Genomic DNA, 8926 nt, shown 5'->3' with positions numbered 1-8926 from the left:
GGTTACAACTGCTAAGCACATGGAGTCAGGGAAACACGTCTCCGGGTTGGGCTCTGGCACCCGACCTTGCTCTTCAGCTAGCCTGTGTGGATGCCGGGCTTCCGGCACAAGGCAGGCTTTGGGACCAGAATGCCTGGCCCGGAACACCTCCTACTGGCCACACACCACTCCACCCGGCCCTCCCCGCCAGGACCCAGGCTCCTCCAGGCACTGCCCCTGCCTCGCACCCCTGCCTGAGCTTCCTTGGGGCCCCAGTGGGCGGCAGGCCCAGACTTGCCCCAACACTAGATAGGGCTCTGACCCCCTCAAGTCCATCCATTTCCGGAAGGTGCATTTCATTCTAGGTGCCCCATCTCACCTATCCTGACACAGGTCACCAGGCTTCCAGCCATGTCCTCACCAATGGCACAAGCATCACTGGAGCCTCAGTAACATTTTCACATTACACTATTCGACCCTGGAAGGGGAGGTGCATTTTTCTCCCATTGATTTATTTGGCACCCATTCACCAGATCTTTACCAAGCCCCGCCCTCACCGAGCCCTGCTGTGGGCACTACTCATTAGAGAAGAAGGGACTGTCACCTGGGTGCAAGGAGTCAGAGCACAAACAGGTGACCGGCCAGTAAACGCATGAGCTCAAATGGTGGCGATGCTCTGAAGAAAACAGGATGAAAACGAGTTTAACTCGGGGAGAAGGTGCTTTCTCAACATTATCAGGAAAGGTTTCTCTTGTGTCAAAGACCTAAGGAAAAAGCAGGAGCCGTGAGGCGGTGTGAAGACACGAGGAACCAGGAAGAAGCCAGTTAGGGGACAGCATGGATGGATGATGAGGCTGGATTTGGGGAAGAGCCTGATGCGAAGCCTATTAATCATATTGCAGAGCTGGGAAGTCACCAAAGAATTTAAGTAGTGAATTACCATGTTCTAAATTGTGTTTTAAAAGGATGTCTGGCTGCTGTCTGAAGAGGAGACTGAAAGGGACCAAGAATGGGATTTGGAAGAGCATTAAGATGACACCGCAGCAATCCAGGGGGAGAGGTCAGGTCTCTGACTAGAGTGATGTCGGTTGCGATGGAAGAAAGTAGATGGAGTCCATATATACTTTAGAGAAGGAAACCATGGGCCTTGTGACCTGGGAGGTAAAAGGGAAGGAGGAAGAGAAGGCGACACCCAGGGCTCCTGTCTGAGTTACTGTGGATGGTGGACCATTTTCTAGAAGAGAGGCTGCGACAGGTGCAGGTTCAGGCGGCCTGACACATGTGCACATGTGTTTTGCACGTTATCACGTGTTGGAAGGGCATAGGTATTATTATGCACAGTGTTTTCAAAGTGCTATATTTTCGATGTTTCTGCGAACTTCCAGTGGAAATGTCAACTAGGCAGCTGGATAAATAAGTTTGAAGCTTAGAGGAAAGGTTGGAGCTCGAGATAAAGGTTTTAGAGTCATTAACATACTGGTGATGTTTAAAGCCCTCATGAAAATGTCAGTTACCCAGAGAGAGAGCAGAGGGTGAGAAGACAGAGGCCACAGGACAGAAATCTTAGGAGCTCCAGAATTTGGAGCGCAGGTTGAAGGGGAAGGGTCCATAAACAGAGTAGCTGGAGAGAAGAGAATCAGGAGGCCTTGAGAAGTCTTCCAGAGAGAGAGGTCAACAGTACGAAACACTGAAGAAAGCGGTCAGAGGAGAGGTTGCTCAGCCTGGGAACCGGAAGTCACTGATGGAGCCCCTCCCAGCGTGCTGGTGGGGAGGGTGGGAGACAGCCACGCTGGGGTAGCTGAGGGGAGAGGCGAGACGCGAGGTCACCTTGTGTGGAAAATGCCTCAGACGCTTCCCAGCCAGGGACTGGAGAAATGGTACTGTTACTGGGTGGGGGCATGGGGAGTCTAGAAAACTTGGTTTGATCTTAGTAATTTACCTTTTTGTTACATTTGGGAGCATTTGACATTTTGGTGCCCTCACATACATCGCCCAATGTGATTCTGTGAATACCTTCCTAGGTAGATGGGACGTGTATTCCTTTCATTTTACTGATGGAAAAACTGAAGCCTGGAGCGATGAAGACGCGAGTCCAAGGTCCAGCACTGGCTTTGTAAGCATGTGTAGTGCATTGTATGGTGTCTGCCCAAAAGGTATGTCATTGTCCAAACTCCAAAACCTATGAACATGACCCTATTTGGAAAAAATGGTTTTTACAGATGGACTCAAGGATCTTGAGATGAGATTATCCTGGGTTATCCAGATGGGCCCTGAACCCAGTGGTAAGTGTTTTTAGGAGAAACAGAAAGAGGGTCGGCAGGGAAGGAAGGCCTGTGAAGACAAAGGCAGAGACCGGAGCTATGGGGCCACAAGCCAAGGAAGCCTGGGGCCCCCTGAAGCTGCAGGAGCACAAGGACCCTCCCCTGGGGTCTTCAGACAAAGCCTGGCTCTGCCAGCACCTTATGTTCAGACTTCTGGCCTCCAGAACTGGGCAAGGATACGCCTCTGTTGTTTTAAGCCACTGAGCATGTGGTGGCTGCTAACACAGCCCCAGGACACCAACCCACTGGGCAGCCTGTGTGGTCACACAGGACGCTGCTCAGGGTTCCCTGAGGGCGGTTCACTAACCCTGCTGTCATCATCTTGAAACTGCTTATGGTTTTTGAACAAGGGCCCTGCACCTCCATTTAGCACTGGGCCCTGCAACTGACGTATCTGGTCCTGCTCAGGTCCTAGCAAGCGAGAGCTGGGGCCAAGCAGGGAAGCTTTTGAGCCCTAGACCAACGCTCTTTGTAAGGACAACTGCACAAAGCCCCCAAAGTGGGGGTCACGGGAAGCCTCAGCCGCTGCCTCTTTGTCAGCAAGGATGTGTGCATAAACCAAGGGGAGGGAGAATGGAGGCTTGCCAGGCGCTGGAGCCTGCACCAGGGGAAACGCTTCAGAAACTCGCCTCCTTTTCAGATGGAAAAACCAACCACGAATACAGACATACCTCATAATCCATCTCACAACTTTAAGAAATCGTAATTTTACATATTGAAAAACTATGTATTTTTCAGTTCTCACGCACCCACAGTTTATAAGCACATGGTCTGTGTACCAACTAAATGAAAATGGATGCTGAGTTAGTCCATTTATTTGTTCTTTCATTGCCTCAGTTCAGTCAACACCTGTGAGGCACGAAATGTGTGTTTAAGGTATTCCCCTAGGTAGTAGGAGAACGAAGAAGAATAAAGGACAATTTCTGTCACCTCGAAACCTACGTAGAGAGAAAGACTTACACGTGAAAACGTTCACTCAGGTTTCTGAAGCACAGCGGATGCTTGAACACTATGGGTTTGAACTTCACGGGTTCACTTACACAGTGACCGGCATGGCTCCATTGGCCCAAGCGGTGGCAGATGGCCTTTCAAGTTGCAGGAAAGTATGGATTTGGCAACATGGAGGGAGGGATGGAAGAAAGGACAGATGGAGGGGTGGAGGGGGGGATGGAGGGAGAGGCAGAAGTTAGGGAGACACTTCCACGTGGCCTGTGCAGGTGAAGGGGAGCAGTTCACAGGTTGGATGAGGCTCTAACAGCAGGGCAGGGAGTAGGCAGGACACATCGCAGGCGGGGGTGGGAGCAACAGCGACAAGGACACAAAGCCACCAGCAGGTCCGTGTCAGCCCAGTGGTCTTGGGTGAGTTGCTTTCCCTGCCTCTGCCTCTGTCCCCTCATTGATAAAAATGGAGACAGTAAGAATATTTACACCTGAAAGTACTGTGAGCAGGCGTGAAGGGGGTGATGCCTGCAAAGTGTCTTGCAAATGGCGCTGGATACACGCTCCCTGGCTTGGTCTTCGCAGACACCTGGCTCAGACCCTTTGCCTGCGCTGCATCCCGACTCTCCCCTCCCCCTGAAAGCTTACACATTGGAGACAATCTGCTCTTACACCTGACCAAGGAAAGAGCCAAAGTGAGAAAGAATGTATTGGGGAGAAAGATCTGACCATTGCAAAATATTGTCCCATAACTCTGTCATCTTTGAGATACTGCAGGATCCTAGAATGACTTCTGTATTAGCAAATACATTGATTTTAGTGTATTGTATTTTACTTTGTTTATGCCCATTATCTATCGATGACCTCTACAGCGATCCTTTACTAAATGTTACATTTAAGAACTCCTGATTCCCTACGTCCGGCATATGATGACAATTCACTGAAGGCTGCCAGAGAGCCAAAAAATCAAGTTCCAGAAGTATGAATCACTAAAAATATTGAAGTATCACTGGAATCTCTTATGTAAAATAAACCACAATCTATATTTTTCTTAGTTTGTTAAGTTTGGGGATATTTTGAAAGCGGCACTGTTTTCTCTCCACTAAATAATTTTGTATGGCTGGAAGCCATGGCTCTAAACACTCTGGGTGGGTCAGTACAAAATACTGCAATTTAATATGGTACCTCTTTCTTTCAAACGATGGTCAACAAGGTATTGGCCTGGAGAGCTGGTTCCTAGTCCAGTCCAAAGGGGACGAGGGGAGGGTCACTTTTCCCTCCCAGAATTTTCACTGGGTTTCTTCTGAGACCTTTTTCATATTTGTATTTTGGGACTTGATTCTAAATGCCTATGATTAGGTCAGGGAGAGAGAAAGCGTGCCAGTTTCGGCGTGAGCAGCTATGTGGAGTGGCACCCACAATCCTGGACCCTGGAGCCATAGCCCAGCTCTGCATCTTGGGCAAGTGGACCTCAACTTCTCATCGGGAAAATGGGAAGATGGTTGTACCCACTTCCCGGGCTTGTTGCAGTTCTGACATAGCAGTCGTATGGGTGTTAGCTAGTATGATTCTGTCCTCTCACCTGAGTGAAGATGAACCTCAGCCACTTGCTCTGAAGAAGATGGGGTGCAGGGTAGCAAGAGGTGAGGCACTGAGAGGACAGTGAGGTACCTGCCCTGTGCAGAGAGGGCTGGCTCCTAGTCAGCTCTTTACTCTCTGAAGAAACCTGATTCGATTCTAATCGCCAGGTATTTTTTCATTTTTATTACCCAATACTTCTTAGTTGAATTTTTCATGATATTTGGTAAAACTCAAGCAGAAATTTATAATAAATTGTACTATTTTTCTTTAAATGAAGAAATTTTTTGCTCCCTTTCCCCATCTCCCTAATTGAGTTCATTTCTGTTCTTTCTTCAAATATATCCTAGGTTCTGGGTAGTTTTCCAGAACAGAAAAATGCCTTTTTATCCTCCACAGAGTAAAGGACCTCAGAAGGCTCTGGCACCTCCAGGAGCCTCCTCCACCCAGTTTGGGGAGCCCTGCTCCGTGCTCTGCCTCCACGAGCCCGTGAGTGGGACCACCTCTAAAGGCGGACTGTCTCAGGGCAGGTCCCAGCCATCCCGTGGGTTTCTGCATTCTTAGGTCCCAAGTGCTTACACATTCTCGAATAAGGCAGAGGAAGGTGCAGCATTACACAGTGGTCTCAACACAGGCCCAGGGAGATCGCAGGAATGGGCAGACCCAGGAAACACACGAGAATTGGTAAAGAAAGGTGACATTTGAAGGACAAAATGGGACAAGTTGTGCTGGGTTGAACAATGTCCCTCAAAATTTATGTCCACCTGGAACCTGTGAATAACACTTTTGGAAACAGAATCTTTGCAGATGTGATTCAGTTAAAATACGGGTGGGCCCTAATCCATCTTGACTAGTCCTTAGAAGAACAGACAGAAACGTGGGTGAAGACGCCATTGAAAGAGAAGGAAGGACAGCAAACTCAAGTTTTGAACACCATTCCCCAAAGCTGGCAATGACTATTCCCCCAAATTATGAATCTTCACAGAGTCAGCATTAATTATTTCCAAATATTTTTAATTTATGGAATACACTTTTACTTTATTGATGAGGCGTATTAGGATACTAATGTGTTGTATTTTTCACTTACGCTATATTTTTTAAGAAAATATTATTTAACAGATGAAGAAGTAGATATGGAAAGATAAAATGCTCAAATAAATCACCCAGTTCACAAAAAATAAATCATCACTCTTAACTTCTTTTCCATGTCCGAGCCATATCCCACGGCTATCCTTTCTCTAAGGCGATCTCGATAGGCATGGAAGGAATGAAAAAAAGTTATTTTGATTCTTTGCCCCCCTGATGATTCATGTTTCTTTGTAAACTGAAATGTTGAGAGTCGAATAGATTGTATCAGGAAGAACAAAGTGGTTAAAGAAACAGAGAGATAGAAAGATGTTGAAAAGGCAGGTCTGCAGGACTGTTTGTAATGGATGTTATAAAGAAAACGCTCCTTTTCTTTAGAAATGTTTCTTTACTAACACAAAAGAAATAAGAAAAAAGAGTTTTCAGTGGTCTGCATGACAAGATGTAATGTCCCATCATTTCTATTAAGATCTCAGTGGTAATACGGATGCATTGGCATTTAATAGAAACAGATTCGAGGTCAGATGGTTCTTTAAAAATAGTTCTTTCCTTGCTTGGAAAGGAATGTGTGTTACAGAGTAATCCATCAATCTTTTAGAGTGGTTTTAAACTTCTACCAGCCTGGAAAATTTCCCCGATACTTACCAGAAATAAGACAATGACATATCTGATGGCACTGAGCTTCAGTCAAGAGTTTTATTTGGAAATGCTTCTCAAAGTGCTGCTTGCCCTGTCTCAGTTCCTTAAAACAGGACTCGTTTGACTGCAGTGGCTGACCTGGGCCTGCACTGGAACCCCTCCTAAGAGGCCCCAGAAACAACACACCCGGCGACCAGCTTCAGACCACAGCAGAGCACCACCCAATTAGCTCCACAAACAACACACCCAAAGGGTGGACTCAGCAAGCAGCAGACCTCTGCTAAAGTGAACCCCTCTCTGTGGGGTCTGCCCCTGCACGACAGCCTGTTCACAGCAGTCACAGCCAGTCCTCACAGCCAGCCAGCCTGAGGGTCAGTCCCACTCACTGATGTTTCCACAGCAATCAAAGCTCAACTACAACAGGAGGACACACACATCCCACGCAAGGGAGACCCCCGGGAGCACCCAGTGCAGGTGACCAGGGAGACTGGGTCACTGGGTCCCACAGGACCCTGCTACATAAGGCCACCTGGCCAGGACTGGAGGACACAACACATCTACTTAATAATACAAAGAAACAAACACAAGGAGACAGCCAAAATGATAAAAGATCATGAAAGATCAGAACTCCAGGAAAACAACTAAACAAAATGGAGGCAAGCAATCTACCAGTCACAGAGTTCCCAACACTGGTTATAAATATGTTCAAGGAACTTAGTGAGAATAGATGAACTCAGTGAGAACTTCCACAAAGAGATAGAAACCATAAAAAAGAACAATAATGGTACTAGTTAAAAATAGATTTATTTTTTAAGAGTGGGGCATTTTGTATTCGATATCCTGTTTTCATTTCTTTTGGATACATAACCAGAAGTGGGATTTCTACATCAAATGGTAAGTCTATTTTTAGTTGTTTTGAAGACTCTCTATACTGTTTGCCACAGTGGCTGCACCTACTTATATTCCCACCAACAGTGCCCAAGGGCTCCCTTTTCTCCATATCCTCACCAATACTTGTCTTTTGACCTTAAACTTACAAGATGTTCTATGTCAACTATATCTCAATAATAAAAAGAATGAGGCATTGTGTTATGATGTCTCCAGGACCCCTGTGGTATTCAGCCTTTCCTAATACGTGTGGCAGGGGAGGGACAGAGGAGCGGAGGAGAAGGCGCTTGATGGAAAAGTGTACAGCCCCTGTTCTCCCAGCCATCAACCTCAGGTGTTCCTCAGCTCAAGCCCCTCGCCCTCACAGTGGCCTCCATGAAGCTTCCCACTTCCCCATCATGAAGAGGCTATAAAGATGAGTTCTCTGGTGGTGAGGGAGACAGTAAGTTTCCTGGGCCCTGGGTTCGTGACCCTCAAAAAGGCTCTCGGCCACTCAAAGATGGGTGAGCACTGAACTTGAGTTTGCTTTCCTCTGCCCCCACTTCCTCACGCTGTCTGGGGTCCGGATGCTCACTGAAATGCCGACCAGCTGGGAAGCAGAAAGGAGGACCACGCGAGTGTAAGATGTGAGAAGCCTGGGCCACCCTGGTTAGAATGGGACACTCTTCCCTTAACTGATTGAACTCTGGCCATCTGCCTGTCTCCCCTCTCTGTCTCTGAGTGTTCCACTTCTGTCTTGATGCCTCACCTGTATGGTGGTGTGAAAACAGTGTTTGTCTCTCTCCCTGCCTTACTGAAAATTTAAAAGAACATTACCCCTCAGAATAACTTCATTACTTTGCAAATAAAGTGTGTTGCCATCATTTACTCATCTTTGGGTCCTATCTGTCTATCAGATCTAGTCTCTGGGTAAGCTAGGCTAAGCCTGAGCCTAACTCATCTTTTTTGTACAAGCTGAGAACATAGATCATATCTCAAGTATGGAAATAACAACAGCAGGTGTGCATCGGTGATCATGAAGACACATGGCCACGGCTTATGCTGACAGCAAGTCCTCAAGGGGGGATTTCTTCTCTCCTACTATCACATGATGGGCCTTCAAGGCACTAACAGTGCCCCCATGGCCAGTGTGACAGCTGAGTGCTGCCCTCGGCGCGACCTGACGTCTTGGCTCAACTGAATGTAAAGTTGCAAGGCTGTCTTGGTTTCCTGCTTATTCGGCCATTCCTATAAACACAAGCTCAGTTTCTGCCTTGGGCTAAGGGTGGGGAGACTGGTTTGTCCCCCATTCCACTCCCATAAGGCGAATGGACAGGAGTGTCAACAGGTATGAGACAAGGAGATGGAGCTAAAATGCCTTGTGGTCCCTTAGGAGCTATTTGAGGCTGGCCATCAAAGGTCCTGCAGCCCCCACGTCATTTTAGCCACAAACATTCTCTCTCTCTCTCTCTCTCTCTCTCTCTCTCTCTCTCTCTCTCTCTCTCTCTCTCTCTCTC

Source organism: Hipposideros armiger, unplaced genomic scaffold, assembly GCF_001890085.2.
Source record: "Hipposideros armiger isolate ML-2016 unplaced genomic scaffold, ASM189008v1 scaffold_77, whole genome shotgun sequence".
NCBI lineage: Eukaryota > Metazoa > Chordata > Mammalia > Chiroptera > Hipposideridae > Hipposideros > Hipposideros armiger.
The sequence above is the reverse complement of the archived record's forward strand: the minus strand, read 5'-3'. Positions refer to the sequence as shown.